The sequence below is a fragment of the Anabrus simplex genome, chromosome 8 (genome assembly GCF_040414725.1).
Source record: "Anabrus simplex isolate iqAnaSimp1 chromosome 8, ASM4041472v1, whole genome shotgun sequence".
Lineage (NCBI taxonomy): Eukaryota > Metazoa > Arthropoda > Insecta > Orthoptera > Tettigoniidae > Anabrus > Anabrus simplex.
In genome coordinates, this window is record NC_090272.1 from 127,322,551 (window position 1) to 127,343,763 (window position 21,213).

The window sequence follows — 21,213 nt, forward strand, 5'->3', positions numbered from 1 at the left end:
TGATTGAAGGCCAGCGCCTTAACCATCTGAGCCACTCAGCCCGGCTTATATTTTTTCACACCTGGTAAATGCTGGGGCTGTACCTTTAATAAGAACACGGTCATTTACTTCCCGATTCTAGCCCTTTCCAAGCCCATCGTCGCCAATAAGAGCTACCTGTGTCGGTGCGACGTTAAGCTAATTGCGGAAAAAGAAAAAGAGCTTTTGTTATTTAACACGTATAATATCATTTGAAATAGCGTGCTCTCTTGTGGTTGTATTTGATTCACTTTTGGGGTATGATATTTACGACATTAAATCAGCTTAGCACTGCATAGCAATGTTTCCAAATTAGTACATAGTTGTGTACTACATTAAACTTTTAAACTACGTTCCCCACCCTACCTGTACGAACGATTCCATAACCTCTCTGACCACCATGAAAAGCACACCATAACGCAATATACAACTCTCCTCGCCATTCCAAAACATAGATCATCAGCTTTCAACTCCTCCTTTACAATTACAGCTAGTCGGGAGTGAAACCTTCTCTCAGGAGGTCAGAGGGTTATCAGAAATTTACAGTTTCAAACGGACTTGTACAAAATGCCTCTACGAAAAATGTTCTCGGAAAGGCACTAGGTAACTTCTTCTTCTCCTTCTCCTCCTCCTCCTCCTCCTCCTCCTCCTCCTCCTCCTCCTCCTCCTCCTCCTCCCACTGTCACTACTCCTGCCTGATTTACGTCATTTATACCAATTCATTAATCTTTTATGGAATTGTTTTCTTTTTTTCAAGAGTTGTTAACAATGAATAAGGCGATCAGGATTGTATCATCATCATCATCATCATCCCCAATTAGATGATAATAATAATAATCTCACACCGTCATCATCATCACCACCACCTAGTTCAATATCAGAGACAGTTGTAATATTTTTCTATTGTGCATATTATTACATTACTAAATACAAGGTGGGCAAAGAAAAACTGGTCTGGAAAAATATTTAAATAGGACTAACGCAGGATTGACCCTGGTTAATTAACATCGCAGAAAATGCTGGAAATGGCCACCGTTGACGTCGATGTAGCGTTGAGCTCGATTTATCAAATGTGAGACACGCGTAGCAGCTCTGCCTCCGGGATAGCACTAATAGCGTTTTCATTGTTCTGCTGTAACTCTTTCCGTGGGTGAGGATTATTTGAGTACACATGACCCATCAATTCGTCCCACAGGTAAAACTCACAGGGAGAGAGATTAGGCGATTGAGGTGGCCACTCGATTGCACTGACTCTGCTTATTGTCCTCTCACCACCGAGCGCCTCATGCACTCGTGACATGGTTGTCACGGCGGTGTGTGCTGTTGCTCTGCCTTATTGAAAATATCCACGCAGTCGGTCATGTTCTGTGAGTTGATCCACATATGGATTAAACAGTGTCTGGACATACCTGTTATCATTAACAGTTTGGTTTCACGATGCGGATACCAGACATTGCGCACCACACACCATTCTTGAGATTATGCAGTGGCTTTTCGACGTACTGATAGGGATTTTCTGATGCGTAATGGCGCGTGTTCTGTGAATTCACATACCCCGACAGGCTGAACCAGGCCTCATCCGAAGAAATGAAACACTGAGGATACAAAAGTCCTGAATCCTCTTCAGTCAGAAACCCCCAGCAGAACTCAACGCGCGGAGGTTCGTCTGGGCGCTTTAACGCGTGCACAACAGCAAATTTGTAAGAATACAGGTGCAGGTCCTTTTTGATTATGTTTCGACACGACGATCTCTTAATTCCCACTTGCTCAGGTAAACGGCGTTGAGATTTCGTCGGACTTTGTTCCAGGCTTTCCTTCACTCGAGAATGTTTTCTGGTGTTTGAACTCTCTTTTGGATAGTTACGGTTTCTGGTGTTTGAACTCTCTTTTGGATAGTTGCGGTTTTTATTCGCTACAGAGCCGTTTCGTGCCATTTTGCCACCATGTTTTGCATTGCAGACTTTGCTGGACATTTTGCCAAAACACTTCCAGCCTTAAACTCTTGCGCAAACAGTTCCACACAAGTTTTCCACGAATCGAGCTTTGTATAACACTCGACAATGAACACACGCTGTTTTATCGGGAGCACCATTTTGTGTAGCATTCAGCTGGTCATTAAACATGTCTGCTCCTCTCACTCACACGTAATGACACAGAGATTTACTCGGGGCAACATAATGAAGATGCGTACGCGCAAACATATGACAGCAACCGATTGGTGCATCGAAATCATGGTTTTCAGCATTTCCTGTGATGAGCAGTTCTTCTTCTTCAGGGCTGCCGATAGTGGTGTTTGAAATATCTTTTATGCACATTTTCATTGAATGAAAGTGTATGTGGCCTTACGAAGGGCCGATATGTCATCAGAGTCGGACGAAGAGATAGGTAGTGAGCAGGGGGAATCAAATGTTTGTTTCAAATGATCCCACAGGATTAAATCTAATGGCGTTAAATCCGAAGACCTGGCGCGCCAAGAGACACGTTCACTTCCTACCTATTTTCCTGGATGTGTTTCTTTCAGATGGTTACGGACGGCTAACTCTAATTTGATGGAGCTCCATCCTATTGAAACCACATCATTGAACCTTCTCCAAGTGGCAAATCCTCTAGTAGAAGTGGGAGTTCATGGCGTAGAAAATGTAAGTAACGTGCTCCTCTTAAATGACCCCCAATGGAATACACAATACGGTCCAATAGGACGATCACCCAATATTCCACACCAAATATTCGCTCCCCATTGCATTTAATAGGCTGCCTGTCGCACTCAGTAGGGGATTTTCAGCACTCCAATCGTGCATGTTGCGGCAATTAGAGGTACCATTATTGTGGAATTGCGATTCGTCCGTGAACAGGATTTTCGTCAGGAATGCTGCATTCTTTTCCGGATTTTCTGACAGCCACTGGTAGAAATCTATTCGAGCTTCGAAATCCCGTTCGTGGAGCTCTTGGTATAGTTGTAGATTGTAGGGGTGATATTTATGCGCATAGTACGGAAGCCTGGCTGATGTTCACTTGTGCAGTTGCCCGTGCACTCTGTGTCGGTTATTGCGAGCTGTGTCCATAACAGCCTCCTCATTCTTACCAGATGTTATCGTCTTCTCTCCGATAGGAGGTATCTTCGTTTGAAGTAGGTACCCCTGTTGTTCGTAAACGTATTTCAACACTGCAGGATGTCTTTGTAGTCGGATATCGCCCCTTCAGACAAATTTCCTGATACGGACGTAGTGCCTGCAGCGAATTCTCTCTTACTTCCTTGTGGATAAAGCGTATGTCAACGTAATCGACAGTGAAATACACGGCGAATGACTGAAGCGACTTCATTCCGAAATTGTAGCAGTGCAGTGTGCGCAGCACATAAAACAATAATAGCGGCATTTCACTGCTTGCGTATGACGAACACGTGTATGTGTTTAATTAATGAAGTTTCATATCCATGTTAGAAATAAATACATTGTATGATGGGTACTATCAATACTATGTTCCGTTACTTGATAGGCTAGCGTTTGAACACATACGCTTCGCCACAGCTGTGAAAAAGACTTGTTTTATGAATGTCTTGAAGTATGTTACTCCTATAGTTTGTTTCGTACGCTCTCCACGTCACTGTATCGTAGTTTTAAGCCACAAGTGGGCAATGAGAGAGCCTTGCTCTTTAAGCTAACGGAATGAACGCGGGAAGCGCCAAGGACATGTGACTTCTAATAGTTTGTGATGTAAAGACTAGATGGCGATATGCGGTGTCAAGGCGCAAGGAAAGTCACAGCATTGTACCTGGCTAAGTATATTATGTTTATGCAATACAATCGTACATTGTCGGCATGTAAAAGATCTCTGGTGATACATTTGGGATTTACCCGACAAAATTAATCAAATCTCAGCCATAGACGTCCAAGAGAGATCCGGTTAACTCTGTCTGCCATCTAGCGGACCTAGAGTAAAACGGAACGTCGAAATTGACGAGCAGACAGCCAGATGGCGTCAAATCGAAATGTCTGCACACGGTAGCTGAGGCCATACGATTATTTTTTTTTATTTTTATCGTACAGTTCGTTTGTCGTTCATTGTTTATGCTGTATTCCTAAACAAGCTTTTACGTTGGCCTACAATATTTCTCTGAGTATAGGCAGAGTCAAAGAACAAATTCATTATCACATGTCAAAACATGTTTCCTACTCATAACGTTTTTTTTTTTTTACGATTCGCTTCATATCCTACCGGCACAGATAGGTCTTATGGCGACGATGGGATAGGAAACAGCTAGAGTGTGAAGCACGTGGTCGTGTCCTCAATGAAGGTACAGCCCCAACATTTTCCTGGTGTGAAAATAGGAAACCACGGGAAACTATCTTCAGGGCTGCTGACAGTGGGGTACAAACCCGCTATCTCCCGAATGCAAGCTCACAGCTGTGCGCTTCTAACAGCACGGTCATAACCTAATGAAATGAATGTCGTTAGACATAATTTATTTGCTTAGCACATGGCGTTTGTATACAGAATAACTTATTTTGTTTTCTTGCATAATTTATTCTAATGCATGGATTAGAATGAGACATTAAGCACAATACAAGATACGCATCCCTTTACTAGTTGTAACTGAGAGCCGAGCAAGCAGCTGCTAGGCTGTACCTTCCGTCAGAGCGCATACTCTGCTCCTTTACCTGTTTGAACAGGAGGGTTGCTCATGGAGTCGAATTGTGCCCGCCTTTGTTTTAAGCGTTCATTTCGTTTTATGCTATATGAGCGCGGGAAGAGAGATTGACTTGTGCTGGAAATATTTTATCCATCTATACTAAGATGTGTTCATGACACAGCTTAACATAGTTACATGGTAGATTGACACATATTAATGATTGAAAAGATGTCTTATTTTTCGAACGGTCTATGGCGGGAACGATAATAGTGTTCAGAATCGTTTCCAGCATGTGCTTACAGTTGCATTAGTACTATAGGCGTAAGGAATAGTAGCAGATAAAATATTGACAACACGACGATCTCCTACGTTTGTTGGGCTGCAGAACATAACAATGGTAGGGACAGCTGATTCATCTGCCATATAACTCTTTTTACAGTACGAAAAAGAACCTGGAGAACAAGAACAAATTCTTACAGTAGAAACTGATGAAATTTTAAAATACATTGCTTCAGTGAAATTGTATTAACTGTTATCGAACGTTACGTAATATCAAATACAGTAGAGATAATACGCGACACTTACGGATTTCGCCTTGCTAAAATGGGAGACTATTCGACGGTGGCGCTCCTAGTGACTTGACCTGAACAAATCGCATTAAATTCAAATATCAATGGAAATGTATATACGGAAATGGATAAATAAATTACGTCAAGAAATAAAGTGTTATTGAGATATTAACTTCGAAGTTGCTAAAGAAATTCTGGATAAATGAATGAAGAATTATTTAAAAGGTTATTATTCAAAGACTGAAATTAGACATATAAACAAGAAATGAAATGGACTGGTGTGAAATGGCTTGATCTTTCATTTATGCATTACTTTTAGCTTTAGCATTCCTGCCTGAACTCTTGCGGTTGGATTTGTCTTTTTTCTCATTTAAAAACATTGTATCATCACATTAAGACTCTTGTCAATAAAAATATCGGCTCATTCCTTACACATATGATGCAATGAATTAACATTTAATAGCTGGACAGTTTTCCTCTTAACATGAAGCCTACTAACAGAAAGATATTCCTTACACATATGATGCAATGAATTAACATTTAATAATAATAATGTTTTTGTTTTACGTCGAGGTGCCGGAATTTAGTCCCGCAGGAGTTCTTTTACGTGCCAATAAATCTACCGACACGAGGCTGACGTATTTGAGCACCTTCAAATACCACCGGACTGAGCCAGGATCGAACCTGCCAAGCTGGGGTCAGAAGGCCAGCGCCTTAACCGTCTGAGCCACTCAGCCCGGCGAATTAACATTTAATAGCTGGACAATTTACCTCCTAACATAAAGCCTACTAACAGAAAGATAATCTATAAAATCCCAGCTTTAATCTGAGAAGAGGGATAATGAAAGAAAAGTATGAAAATGTTGTCGATAGTGATGCTTTAAGGAATATTTACGTACAATTAGAGTAAAAATGTAACATACCCTTGGCTGTATTGTCGAGGATTTCTAAAGTCGCTGGCCTGGAAATGATCTGAACAGATCTTATAATATAAGCGTAACGTCCCTTCTTTCTTGTACACCTTATCCAAATCGCTTCTGTGAAATTTCAAAACCCACAGATCACACCTACAACAACACATCGGTATTGAAGGTTAACTGCTGCACTATAGAATAAAATATGCGTATTACATTTTATGCCAGTTAAAATATGGGTCGAGCAGGTCAGAAGATTATGAAGTACTATAAACATCTCTGTCACTGGAAGAATATATATGCAAACACAATATTACTTACATGTTCTTGTCACGAGGGAACCTGAAGAACGGCCGCGCATTTTTCTCTACTTCGTAATTACTGCAGCCAAACACAGCACATACCTTTCCCCTCATGTTGAGAGGAGATATCAAGGAATGACACGCACTACTATTTATTTATGTCAACTCACTGAAAACGCATAAATAACACCAAAAACTTCACACAAAAATACACGTGCTCTTATGAGAGAATCAGTACTGTTCAGGTCTATCCGCTAGAGTGAGCTCCAGTAGCTGTCCCTCGATATCTCGCTCAGTGTCGCGCATTATCTCTACTGCATTTGGTAATATTAATGGTACTGGAACTTTCAGAAATATTCTTTACATTTATTTGTAGAATATGAGAAGACTTGTGCTGGAAATATTTGATCCATCTATACTAAGATGCTTGTAGGTTTCTTAATAATATTATCCTGGAAACCACTAAAACTTATACAATTGGAACGCACCTAAATATGCTGTATAAAAGTAGGTTTTCACTTCAACTTACTATAACTAACAAGTATACATTTAAAATATGATTATGTTTTTCGACTTTGTTCTGATATTGATGAAGAAAGAATGTATATGATTAAACAGGAGCTACATTTTCCTCGAGTGGCCTTAGAAACTTAAAAACTTGGTGTCAGAGGAACACCATACTACCGCGATGGCGACTGCTTAATCACAGAAGAGGCTTGGCGCGGTATCTCCTAATTTTTAACTACGCGGTATTACCTCACATCATCTTGGGGCTTCCCCCTTTTACACTCACATCCTAGCTTTGCGTTTTAAGCATTCGACTGAAATTACTTTTTTATTAGCCAATAAGAAAAGGAATCGGTTACTGATGAATGTCGGTTAAGAGCGTAATATGCACTTTTAAAATGTCATTTTTGGATAAAATATGCTATTTAAATTAAAAATAGTGAAATAAGAATCCGCCTCTGTGGTGTAGTGATTAGTGTGATTAGCTGCCACCCCCGGAGGCTCGGGGTCGATTCCCGGCTCTGCCACGAAGTTTGAAATGTGGTACGAGAGCTGGAACGGGGTTCCCTCAGCCTCTGGAGGTCAACTGAGTAGATGGGTGTTAGATTCCCACTTCAGCCATCCTGGAAGTGGTTTTCCGTGGTTTCCCACTTCTACAGGCAAATGCCGGGATGGTACCTAACTTAAGGCCACGCCCACTTCCTTCCCTTTTCCTTGTCTATCACTTCCGATCTTCCCTTCCCCTTAGGCCTATAAGGCCCCTGTTTAGCATAGCAGGTGACGCCTGGGTGAGGTACTAGTCCTTCACCCTAGTTGTATTCCTCCACCCAATGTCTCAGGATACACGGCAAGGCTTTGAGGCGGTAAAGGTGGGATGCCTTGATGAGTCCGAGGGAAAACCAACCCTGGAGGGTAAACGGATTCAGAAAGAAAAGAAATAAGGAAGTTAAACCTCTTTACTGCAGAATAAGCAGTATGTGTTACATACTTCGTTTATCTATTTGTGTATTTTAAACACTGTTAAGGACAATTCGAATTTGTCTATTAGAGTAAAATTGTGATAGTTGTAATAATTATCAACTCTTTGCACATAGTTATACGAAGGGCGTGATTGGCTCAGTGGCTTAGCTACTGACTTCCCAGTCGGAAGGCTGAGGGTCAAATACCGGTCGATCCTAGATCGAGATTTTCATCTCAAGAATCGCGTGGCGTCAGGAAGGGCATCAGACCTTAAACCTCTGGCAAAACCAAAATAAGCCAGGGTGGCTCCAGCAACCCCAGAAATACCATAAACAATAACGTCTGAGTTTAATATGTTGGTAGGTGATACTTGGAAAATACTCATTGGCTGAATGGTCAGCGGTGAAGTCTTCCGTTCAGAGGGTCCCAGGTTCGATTCCCGGCGAGGTCGAGGATGTTAATAACCTTTGATTAATTATTCAGGCTCGGGGACTGCCTGTTTGTGTTTGTTTCAACACTCTTCTCTTCGTAATCAAACAACACATCGCACTTCCAACCACCACAGAAACACGCAATATTGATTACATCCCTCGATATAGAATTGGCGTCAGGAACGGCATCCGAGCTTAAAGCAGAGCCAAATCTACATGTGTGATACAGTTCACACAGCGACCCAACAGGTGTGGGGAAAAACAGTCGAACTGTTTACATATTTCTTTCTTTTCTACTTTTTCTTATCGTCTATGTATTCTTTATTTATACTCTGATAACACGCGTGTTATGTTATACAATAAATTACAGTACACATTAGCAGAAGGAAGTGTAACATATTTGGATGACCTTTTACAGTTAGACATTACACTTTTTATCTTCTTCTTCTTAATCTGTTTACCATCCACGGTTGGTTTTTCCCTCGGACTCAGCGAGGGATCCCACGTCTACCGCCTCGAGGGCAGTGTCCTGGAGCGTGAGAATTTGGTTCGTGTGATACAACCGGGGAGAATGATCAGTACCTCGCCCAGGAGGTCTCGCCTGATATGCTGAACAGGGGCCTTGTTGGGGGATGGGAAGATTGGAAGGGATAGAGAAGGAAGAGTGAAGGAAGCGGCCGTAGCCTTAAGTCAGGTACCATCCCGGCATTTGCCTGGAGAAGTGGGAAACCACGGAAAACCACTTCGAGGATGGCTGAGGTGGGAATCGAACCCACCTTTACTCATTTGACCTCCCGAGGCTGAGTGGACCCCGTTCCAGCCCTCGTACCACTTTCCAAATTTCGTGGCAGAGCCGGGAATCTAGCCCGGACCTCCGGGGATGGCAGCTAATCACGCTAACCACTACACCACAGAGGCGGACTACACCTTTTATATCACTTGCAATTGGTGGAAAAATATAGATTACATAGATTTAACAATTAAATTTTTAAATATAAACTAGCCAAAACCCGTCAAGACATGACGGTCAGTGAGGTAAATATTTATTGACGGATTTCCTTATATATTGTACGACATTCCTTGTACTTTACTTTTTCACTATTTTCTTTAAGTCGCTTCGACACAGATTGGTCTTACGGTGACGATCGGGTAAGAAATGGCTAGAAGTGGGAAGGAAACGACGGTGGTCTTACTTAAGGTACAGCTCCAGCATTTGCCTGGTTTTAAAATGGGAAACTACGGAAAAACATCTTCCGAGCTGCCGACAGTTCCCGAATGCAAGGTGATAGCTACGTGACTCAAACCACGCAGACAGTTGTTCGGTGAGTTCCTTGTATAGTTACCTTTTGGCATTACTGCAATTTAAAAAGAAATATCGCTGTTTGACATTGCAACATATAACTTGCCATGGCTGAAAACTGGCTGAGGTTTATTGATCGTGATCCAAAATGTCAAGCAAATTGGACATCGATGCCTCTTGAAAGAGAATGAAAGTGTTTTATCGGATGTTGTTAAGTCAGTTCGAGGGATTTGAGCTCTCTATCCAGCTTTATCTCCACTTATTATTTCCAAATCTAAACAATTTTCCTACATACTTCTTAGAATTAAGTCGTAATTTGGTTCCGTTTAGGAACCATTTGGAAACGTTCTGATTTCTAAGGAGCATGACCAATTTTTAGAATAAGAATACGTTTAGACAAACCGTTAATTCGAAGGAATTGACGAATTATGCAGGAATGTGGAGCTAGCTTTCATCTTCAGTATTAATGTGTTGATACTAGTGTATGGTTTTGAACTACAGGGTATAAGCCCAATGACTTTCAAATTAATTAAGAATGGCAACTTTTAAGAAAATGAAGTCATCTCTCGAAGAAGTGGACGTGCTGATAATAACTTCAATAACAATATCATCATGTGCTGAAATTCTGTCTTGTAGTTGAATAACATTTGATCCGTCAGAGAGGTAGTCGCTGTTACCGATTTCTTGTAAAAAATAAGCGAATCCCATTTTTATGTGGTTTTGCGCGCATATTTCTATGTAAGCGGCATGTTTTGAAGAAGGGTTAAAGAGAAGAACGATAATTTTCGCACCAGAAGGATGGAATGGCGTTACCTACGATATATTTTAAAAGACCATTCACACACATTAATGAATGACTATTTGCCATTGGGGTTTATCCCATATTGAGCCGTGCTTGACGAATATCATCAGCTGCTTTAGAATTTAATGTTCATCCAGACACCAAACTCTCATTTAAATTTAGAGGAATTTTGGGAGCTGGAGAGCAAAACAGCCACTATTCCTGTCCACGAAGGAAACATGACCAGTAAAATGTCTGACTGCGTATGAGTGCCTACCCTCTTCCACCTTCCCTATCTTGTCATCTGCTTAGCGCTCTCATGGTTCAGGCGGCCTAGAAGTAGGGCCTACTCACGAGTGCATTGGCCAATGAGAATGCTACATTTTTCTTTATTTAAAAATACATAAAAATACATTTTTATCCTTTTCAAAGACACTGCAAATCTACAGGCCGAGAGCTTTTGTCAGAATGCTTTACGATGCCAATTGGTTCAGGCATTCTCTCAAAATCGATTTAACAAAAATCAGCCTAGTGTTTAAATACATTGTATAGTTAGATTATTGCTATCTTCATTATCTAACATCCGCATCCATCATGATGCATTTTTTCTAATATAGAAAATAATTTGAGTTTTAATGGGTTAAAATCTACAGCAACTGAAATTATATTAAACAAGTAATTACCATTAACCCAATAATAATCGTAAGTTCTCAGTTACCGTGTTCTAGCATTTTAACTTGACACCATTTAGGCTACCTGCGTTCAATTTCGACTTGTCGTTTTAATCTACAGATTGCAGAGTAAACCAGATCTCTGTTCATCGATCTATGGCTGAGTTTTAATTAATTTTGTCGGATAAACTCTAAACGCGTCACTAGAGATCTTTTAAATGCTACCATCGTATGACTTACAAGGCAGATGGATTCTTTTCCTCCCTTTAATAATCTCACTACCTCTGCCGGGTTTGAATCGAAGATCCTGCGATCAAGAGCCCGACACTCTATCACTGATTCACAGAAGGAGCCTTTATTATTATTATTATTATTATTATTATTATTATTATTATTATGTCTGTTAGGTCATCAGCCCAGAGGCTGGTTGGATCCTCAAATAGCACCACCAAAGGTTATGCGGTTATTAGGAAACCGCAAAAACCAATGGCAGCACCAAAATGAGGCGTACTAGGCAAGACAATGAGTGCGGTAGTTTGCCATTGCTTTCCTCACTGGGTCAGAAAGTGCTGTTACAGCACGACTGACCCTATGAGCAACACCTTTCATAACACTCGGATGCACTAGTCGTGCTCCGAATGTCATTACTCAGCACCAGCCATACCCCAGCAGCTTCCATATTGTCACAGCCATGGATGAGACTGGGAGCGCAGCTGTGAGCTTGCATCCGGGAGATAGTGGGTTCGAATCCCACTGTCGCGGCAGCCCTGAATATGGTTTTCCGTGGTTTCCCATTTTTACACCAGGCAAATGCTGGGGCTGTATCTTAATTAAAAACCACGGCTGCTTCCTTCCAACTCCTAGCCCTTTCCTATCCCATCGTCGCCATAAGACCTCTCTGTGCGACGAAAACCAACTTGTAAAAAAATTATATATGCTGTACCTATGCGCATAAATAATGGCCAGCTGATGTTTGTCTGTTGTGCAAGTATCCGTGTACCAATATGAGGGTTGTTCTGGATAGCGTACAAAACAGCCTCTTCATTTGGACCAGACGTTATAGGAGCATCTCTAACGGAATGTACCTTTCCAAGTGTCCCAGTTGACCGCAATTTTCGACAAAGTTTCCGGAATGTATTGGTAGTCGGCAGTCTTCCGGCAGTCGGCAGTCTTCCCTTAACCACTTCAGCCACGAAGTCAGCATACGTGCTGCTTGTCACTGGAATACATCGTGAGTGAATACATGCATACGTACTGTGATGTGATCCGATCATTTTGGATTATTATTTGTGTGCGTTGGACACGAGCGGATTCAAATCCCATGATGGCCGTCCTGAAAATAGTTTTCCTCGGTTTACCACTTTCACCACCAGGCAAATGCCGGGACGGTAACTTAATAAAACACCAAGGCCGATTTCCTTCCCAATCTTTCTCAAGATATCGATTATTATTGTATCTCCAATAAAATGGAGCACCTCGGTAGTTCAAAAACTTACCCTATGCTGGACTCGAGCCACTACGCTGACGTCGTTTACACACGCCTTGTGCTTCAGCCCTTAACCACTTCAGCCACGACGTCAGCATACATGCTGCTTGTTAGAAGTTCAGTAGACCGTTCCACCTCGAAAGTTGATATCCATGTCAAAGTCTGCAATGATGTTTCACAGTGTTCATTTAACTTCTTTACACAGGAGAGGGCGTGGCATAACCTATTAATTAGTTCGTATTACGGATGTCTGTGTTATTTCCTTTTCTTTATTTCCTTCTTAATCTGTTTACCCTCCAGGATTGGTTTTTCCCTCGGACTCAGCGAGGGATCCTACCTCTACCGCCTCAAGGGCAGTGTCCTGGAGCGTGAGACATTGGGTCGTGGATACAACTGAGGATAATGACCAGTATCTCTCCCAGGCAGCCTCACCTGCTATGCTGAACAGGGGCCTTGTGGGGGGGGGGGATGGGAAGATTGGAAGGGATAGACAAGGAAGAAGGAAGCGGCCGTGGCCTTAAGTTGGTAACATCCCGGCATTTGCCTGGAGGAGAAGCGGGAAACCGCGGAAAGCCACTTCCAGGATGACTGAGGTGGGAATCGAACCCACCTCTACTCATTTGACCTCCCGAGGCTGAGTGGACCATATTTCAGCCCTCGTACCACTTTTCAAATTTCGTGGCAGAGCCGGAAATAGAAGCCGAGCCTCCGGCGGTGGCAGCTATTCACACTAACCACTACACCACAGAGGCGAACTGTGTTATTTCAAGGCGCAATAAATCACGTATTTGCAGAATGTTCCTTAGTATTTGGCGCGGAATTGTTTATAGTAGGTTTTCCCTTGCTAGGTGCATGGATCAATTTACAGTGATGACATACAGGCCTTATCAACCATAAGGAAAAAATGTCAAGTTAATTGGTGTTTATAAAACTAAATTATAAGGATCTCTACGTTATACGCTTTATTTGGGTTGCCTATCTCCGATAAAATACTGTAAGTGGCTGGTGAACCTCCCGGTATACTGTATATGTATGTAACCACACACACACACGCGCGCGCGCGCGCGCGCACACAAAGAGATCCACGGAGGGACTAAGGGGGCTTTAGCCTCCGCCCCTCTAACTACATTTAAAAATTTGATTAAACTTACAGGACTTTCGGGATTAGGGGTTTGATGTTCGATCAGATATATCAGGTAAATTTATTGGAGCCCAAGCACTGAATTTAAATGAGCAATCTCTGGCATTTTACACACACTGCTTCAGCCATCAACTGAACTTGGGCATTACAAAAAGCTGTGATATTAGGCGAATTAAGAATATGATAGGGGTTATCTCATCAGTGACAACGTTTGTCTCTGCTTCTACGAAAAGAATGTCTGCACTTCAAAGAGTGTTATTAGTGAACCAGATATCAGTGAGTCAAAAAAAAAAAAAAAAAGTAAAAAACATCTGGTTGGGTAGAAAGACATTATAGCTTCATTGTATTTCAGGAACTGATATTACATGTTGTGAGGCTAAACAGAAGAAGATCCAGATAGTGAGACATTAAGTAAAGCTGTTGCCTTGGCGCGGCTTTGAGAGAAAGTGAATATATCATTGGTCTGGAAACAGCTGTTCACACTTTGAAACTTAGCAAGTTCTTGCAAGATCCTAAACACTATTTATAATCTGCATTGTCTTACATCGGCACCGTAGTAAGAAGTGTAAAGGCATTTTCATTGTAGCAAGTGATGGCTGCTTCAACGGGTGAAGAAATCAGTCTCCCGCGTGTTTGTGTCTACCCATTAACAAGACTCTGTGATAATGCTAACAAAGTGACCCCTTTAGAATGGGTTATTCCGAGTAATTTTTCTAAGTTTTCAGAAGACGAATTATTACAGCAGCTGAGATGTATGAAGCAGATTGCACAGCAACAAGTGTTGAATTAAAAGGAGAAATATTACTATGGTCCGCATCTGTAGTGTAGTGGTTAGCGTGATTAGCTTCCACCCCCAGAGGTCTGGGTTCGATATCCGGCTCTGCCACGAAATTTGAAAAGTGGTACGAGGGCTGGAACGGGGTCCACTCAGCCTCGGGAGGTCAACTGAGTAGAGGTGGGTTCGATTCCCACCTCAGTCATCCTCGAAGCGATTTTCCGTGGTTTCCCACTTCTCCTCCAGGCAAATGCCGGGGTGGTACCTAACTTAAGGCCCCGGCCGCCTCCTTCCCTTTTCCTTGCCTATCCTTTCCAATCTTCCCATCCGTCACAAGGCCCCTGTTCAGAAAAGCAGGTGAGGTCACCTGGGAGAGGTACTGGTCCTCCTCCCAAGTTGTATCCCCCGACCCAAAGACTCGCGCTCCAGGACACTGCCCTTGAGGCGGTAGAGGTGGGATCCCTCGCTGAGTCCGAGGGAGAAACCGACCCTGGAGGGTAAACAGATTAAGAAAGAAAATATCACTATGTAGAGACAATTGGACAACGTCTAATCCGGAAGAAAATAAAAAGCCAAAAAATTGTATATATTCACTCTATCTAATGGAGACTTCTTTCCCAATGTTAGGATATTGCTACAAATATTTGCCACCCGTCCAGTCACGACAGCCTTTACAGAGAGAAGTTTCTCGGCCCTATGTAAGCTAAAAACCTACAAGTACAATGGGAGAGGACCGGTTAGATGGCCTTGCATTAGTAAACATATATAAGTAAAGGGCAATAAATGTTGAAGAGCTAAGTCGAAACCACGAAGGCTGAATATTTCTAGCTGGTCAAATGTTGATTGATGTGAACTGCTAATACGTAACAACACATAATAATGTTTATGGAGTATTTTAAACATTATTCAGTGGAATTTTGTGGTGAAATAAATATCAATAAATTACCTTAATTAGTGTTTGCTATAGGTACTGCAACAATTTCCTTAAAATAAATTGGAGAAATTTCATCACTACGGAAGTATTCAGAGCCTCCGTGGCTCAGGCGGCAGCGCGCCGGCCTCTCACCGCTGGGTTCCGTGGTTCAAATCCCGGTCACTCCATGTGAGATTTGTGCTGGACAAAGCGGAGGCAGGACAGGTTTTTTCCGGGTACTCCGGTTTTCCCTGTCATATTTCATTCCAGCAACACTCTCCTATATCATTTCATTTCGTCTGTCATTCATTAATCATTGCCCCAGAGGAGTGCGACAGGCTTCGGGAGCCGGCACAATTCCCATCCTCGCCGCTAGATGGGGGCTTCATTCATTCCATTCCTGACCCGGTCGAATGACTGGAAACAGGCTGTGGATTTTCATTTTCACGGAAGTATTCAGAACAGGTAATTGCTATCGTTAAAATAATTGAGTCTCTTTGTCGGAAGAAACAGCAATCGATTCATTGCCAGCTTTCGAGCAATGAATGATATATATGTCAGCAAGAAGCTAGAATAGTGACATTTATGTCGTGGCAAGCGAACGAACACGCGTCGTCACACAGGCGTCACGCTTCTCGTGCGACATCTGTGACCAGCGCGAGGAAGTAGCGTAGCCAGTTGATCCCACCAGTTGCCCGCGTTTTGCGAAGCCGTGCGGCCGCGCGTTGTGCCTGCTCTCCTGTATAGCCTAGCGACCTCGCGTGCGATATTAAAACGTAAGTAAAGGTGCACGTCTCTTCAATCCCTGTTTTATGTTCAACGAATTCCATGTTTTGACATCGCTTAAAACAGAGCTTTATTTTAAAAATTGGAGGCTATTATGTCTTTTTTTAAATTGGCGGAACGATGAAATTCTTCCGAACAATATCTGGCAAAGAGAAATAATTGTAATGAACATTAGATATTTGTAAAAATAACGTCAGGCGTTGCTTATAAACCACAAGAATAATTTCATTATTTGTTATGTCGTAAAAACAAGAAAAAAATTCTTCTGACAGGCAATGCTGCAGAATACCAATCGTTGGAAAAATGACAGAAAATTGTAATACATAATGTACGCTTTTCGAATACATTTGTTGCAGTATTCTTGGATCATTCGGTTATCTGTAATTTCAAGTAGATTAAAAAATAAACATTTTTTTTTTTTACAAAATGCTTTACGTCGCACCGGCACAGACTGGTCTTACGGCAACGATGGGACAGGAAAGGGCTACGAGTGAGAAGGAAGTGGTCGTGGCCTTAATTAAGGTACAGCCCCAACATTCGCTTGGTGTGAAAAATGGGGAACCACGGAAAACCATCTTCAGGGCTGCCGGTAGTAGTATTCGAACCCACTGTCTCCCGACTGCAGGCTCACAGCTGCGCATCCCTAACCGCACGGCCAACTCCCTCGGTTAAACATGAACTGTATTTGTGATATACTGTATATATTTGCGGCTTTTCTTGATTTGGTAGTAATATTGGTTTTAAAATTAATCACAATACTTAAATATTCGTTTAATTTCTGCTTGGTAAAAGTGTTTCATACAGTTGAACAGCCATGTTTGTTCAAAAGAAGCTGCCACTACATTCCGTATGACAACTTTAAGTACCGTAATGAGCCTGATTTCCTCTGATATACTTTTTCAGTTTTATCAAATCTCTGCACTTTTATTCTCCCTTGCCTTCAGCAAATTTCGGTTAGATAACATTTCTCCTTATTCTTATTCTTCTTGGCCTTTTCTCTTAATTATCTGGGGTAAGCACTAATGTGGATTTAGTCCAGTTTTTAGACTGGATGTCCTTCCTGACGTCAACCCTATGTGGAGGGATGTAATTCAATATGGCGTGTTTTTGTGGTGGTAGGTAATTATTATTATTATTATTATTATTATTATTATTATTATTATTATTATTGTATGTATGTTGGCCATTCAGCCCGAAAGCTGGTTTGATCCTCCACATCTATGCCAATAGCTGTCATAGAAGGCCTAGGCATCACTGAAGAGGCGTACTAGGGAAATGAGAAGTGAGGTAGATTCCCGTTGCTTTCCTCACCGCGCCAGAAGTTGCTCACATAACAGTCTGCCAAGCCCACTGAAATGCACGCACCAACCAACCCTATGAGTGATATTTTCATACCATTCATAACAGGAACTGGCTGCATAATGGTATTACTATCATCGCCCATACCTCGGTCACTGTTATATTGTCAAAGCCAAGGATGAGACTGAGACAGGTCAATGAAAGTAACAAATTAATTCTAGCCCATACCAGAAGACATAGTGCACTGTAAACACTACATCTCACCAGCAAAGGCTTATTATTATTATTATTATTATTATTATTATTATTATTATTATTATTATTATTATTATTATTATTATTATTATTATTATTATTTGCTATTGGTTTTACGTCACATCGACGTAGACAGGTCTTAAGGACAGAGTTAGGACTGGGAAGGAAGTGACCATAACCTTAACTAAGGATCAGCCCCAGCCAGCATTTACCTCGCGTGAAAATAGGAAACCGCGGGAAATTTTCTCCAGGGCTACCAACAGTGGAGTTCGAACAAATCATCTCCCAAATTCAAGCTCACAGCTATGTAACCTGAATCATGTAGCCAACTCATTCAGTGGAGAACTAGTGTATTAAAAAGACCGCAAACACCCATCTTTCGAGCCAGAGTAATTAACGAGATGCAGATAAAATCCTCGGCTCGGCCGAGAATGGAACTCACGGCCCTATAAACCTAAGGGCACTATACTGACCATTCGGCCAAGGAACCAGCGAATATACTTTCCTCCTTAATCTGGTGATAAAAAAATAATAATGTTTCACTACTCCAAAAGTGAATGTCCATTTATGTCCTTTGATACATTCTACCCTGTCATTATGTTCGTTTTCCGTAAGTCACTTTTATATGTGGTTTTCATCGTAATTGATTAAGACAATTGGATGAAAGTTTGTATGGTGGTGTATTTTATTAAAAAGAGCAATGTGCTCTAGACTACTATCTTCGACGTGTGTAATTTAACATTTAAAAATATAATTAACAGTGCCAAAATTACATGAAACGTGTCACAATAAATATATTTTCTGAGGTAGTATCTTAAGAGATTCTAGAACTTACTTTCTTCAGCTTATCGCAGTTATTTCTGGGGTCGCTGCAGCCACCCAGGCCCCCCCTTACTTTTCATCTTAAATTTCAAACAACCGGGCGAGTTGGCCGTGCGTTTAGAGGCGTGCGGCTGTGAGCTTGCATCCGGGAGATAGGGGGTTCGAATCTCACTGTCGGCATCCCTGAAGATGGTTTTCCGTGGTTTCCCATTTTCACACCAGGCAAATTCTGGGACTGTACCTTAATTAAGGGCACGGCCAATTCCTTCCTGCTCTAGGCCTTTCCTATCCCATCGCCGCCGTAAGACCTATCTGTGTCAGTGCGACGTAAAGCCACTAGCAAAAAAAGTATTCAAACAATGCCGGGAACCGAGCTCGGGCCTCCGAGGACGGCAACTAATAGAGATAACCGTGACACCACCTCCGGCGAGGATGGATTGCATCTCCTGTTTGAAGAAAACTGCATGTTACTGTGGTTAGATAGGAAATTATTCTACATACTTTTTTATAATGTGAACCTGCAGGTTTTCGATACAGATATTCACACAAACCCACTGCATACCAGTAATTTTAGAGGTAAATATTCTTCTTCTTCTACATAGAGCAGATATTGGTGATAAATCGTGGATTTACAAGCAAACAACATTAACTCGTTTTTGGGTTTGACATTTTCACGCTGACGAATATGATTTCTCTGTTCTGCTCACTGGTGATATCCATGAAGTCGTACGAGTTCGTTTTGGTTACTGAATTTTTAAATTTCCTGTTTTGTGCTGTCTCAAAAGAGGAATGTATTTTAAGTAAATTTGATTAATACAATTTCAGCCATATAGTGCTATTCTAGATACAAACCTATTACAAAATTCTAAAGCTAAGTATTCTTCTTCTTCTTAGAACAGGTATTGGCAAGGAAAGACTGGAAACTTTACAAACTGTTTTTCTCAGAAGTAAGACTTTTTACTTAATGTAATTTGTTTGGAAACTCACGATTTTGTTGAAATAATTATTTCAGTCATTTCAAAAAAGAATCATGCAAATCGTAATTAAATTGCAGTGCCGGTATTTATATTACAGACCCCACTTGACTGCAAAACGTCAATAGACAGTTAGAAATAATTACTAAGCTTTAAAAAAAATATTAACACTACCGTAAGTGATAATGAATATACCGTAAGTTAAGCATACAAAATTTTGCTTAAGCAACACTTGCAACTCCTGAGCTATTTTTCTTCCTCTCTCACCTTTCCTACATCGTGGTGGGGTTTTGGATGCCAATTGTATCACGCATGTCGATTTGGCCTTGTTTTAAGTTCGGATGCCCTTTCTGACGTGTACTCCATGGGAAGGGATGTATTCACTGCTGCATGTTTCGGTTGCCTTTGGTTGTTTATTTTCTTTTCTTGTCATTTAATTTGCACTAACACATCGAAGGTTTCCGGTAATACAAGGATGGAGCAGGGATAGGGCTAGGAATATTAACGTACAGCTCCAGAATTTGCCTGGAGTAAATATGGGGAACCACCGAGCTCGATAGCTGCAGTCGCTTAAGTGCGGCCAGTATCGAGTAATCGGGAGATGGTTTTCCGTGGTTTCCCATTTTCACACCAGGCAAATGCCGGGGCTATACCTTGATTAAGGCCACGGCCGCTTCTTTCCACTTCTTAGGCCTTTCTTATCCCATCCTCGCCATAAGACCTATCTGTGTCGGTGCGACGTAAAGCAAATAGCAAAATATGGGGAACCACGGCAAACCATCTTCAGGGTTGCCGACAGTGGGATTGGATCCCACCATCTCCCAGAAGCAAGCTCAGAACTACGTGGCACAAATCGTACAGCTAGTTTGCTCGGTTTGTTGTTGGTAGTACAGTGTTGTGTGTGTGTGTGTGTGTGCGTGTGAAGAGGATTGTATTTCTCTTTTTTCTTTTACGATTTGTTTTGCGTCGCACCGACACAGATAAGTCTTATGGCAACGATGGGATGGGAAAGAGCTAGGACTGGGAAGGAAGCGACCGTGTCCTTAATTAAGGTACAGCCCCAGCATTTGCATATGTGAAAATCGGAAATCTCGGAAAACCCTCTTCAGGGCTGCCGACAGTGGGGTGAGGAGTGTATTGAGACGAATACTAGCACCCAGGCCCGGAGCCAGACGAATTAATCAAACGTAGCTAAAATCCCCCGACCTTCTATATTCATTCAGCCAAGGAGTTGGATTGAAGTTCCTGAGCTACAACAATTTTGATTTTACTGAATTTTAGCTAGCAAATGGTGTGCCTTCCCCATTCCCCTACAATGACGGGTATAACAAATTTTACCTTCTTTTACAATTTGTGTTCGACACAGATAGGTCCAGGCCCAAGCATTTTCCTGGTGTGAAAATGGGAAACCACTGAAAACCATCTTCAGAGCTGCCCATAGTGGGGTTCGAACTCACTATCTCTCGGATGCAAGCTCACAACTGTAAGCCCCTAACAGCACATCCAACTCGCCCGGTAATTATAATTATAATCATATATTTAAATCGCAAATGCAGTACGGTGGCTATTAATTTAATTCAATTGCGACTTTGTGAATTCTTTTTACGTTCACCAGTGCATTTATGGACTTAGGTCTAACAGTTATCCAAAAGCTGTTTCTCCAATAAATATGTTGTTTT

At 41.7% G+C, this 21,213-nt stretch overlaps 1 protein-coding gene across 3 annotated transcripts in view; it reads left to right on the top strand.

The window, feature by feature from the left end:
• The first annotated feature begins 16,101 nt into the window (after positions 1-16,101).
• The window catches only part of Ac76E (adenylate cyclase type 2 Ac76E), a 1,381,264-nt gene continuing 1,376,152 nt past the window's right edge, over positions 16,102-21,213 (top strand). For all 3 annotated transcript variants that reach the window (XR_011018659.1, XM_068228989.1, XM_068228988.1), the window contains exon 1: positions 16,102-16,174. The gene's annotated coding sequence lies outside the window, so the exon portion shown is untranslated. The remainder of the gene's footprint in view (positions 16,175-21,213) is intronic.